General features: G+C 39.5%; 1 protein-coding gene across 1 annotated transcript in view; it reads right to left on the reverse strand.

Annotated features, from left to right (window-relative positions):
- LOC119593118 (Golgi phosphoprotein 3 homolog sauron-like) overlaps positions 1-261 on the reverse strand; it is a gene marked incomplete in the record, with an annotated part of 21765 nt that overhangs the window by 6517 nt on the left and 14987 nt on the right.

The raw sequence follows: 261 nt of genomic DNA on the forward strand, positions 1-261 counted from the left end.
CTGACATTCTACACTATATAACAATTCATAACACTGTGACCTGAAGGGAAAACATCTACATACATAAAGATGTAGAGGCTGAGAACACATATAACACACTATGCATGTCCACTCAACCACACTGACACACACCCTCATCTACACAGTCATCCCTTCCTTTATTTTTTGGTTCGTTTGTTGACACATGAAGGTATTTTAGCTTCACTAAAGTTTTCAAGAACTTGTAAAGACCAGTGGCTACCTTGACAGTCCCTCCCATTC

This window comes from Penaeus monodon, chromosome 31 (genome assembly GCF_015228065.2).
Source record: "Penaeus monodon isolate SGIC_2016 chromosome 31, NSTDA_Pmon_1, whole genome shotgun sequence".
Classification (NCBI taxonomy): Eukaryota; Metazoa; Arthropoda; class Malacostraca; order Decapoda; family Penaeidae; genus Penaeus; species Penaeus monodon.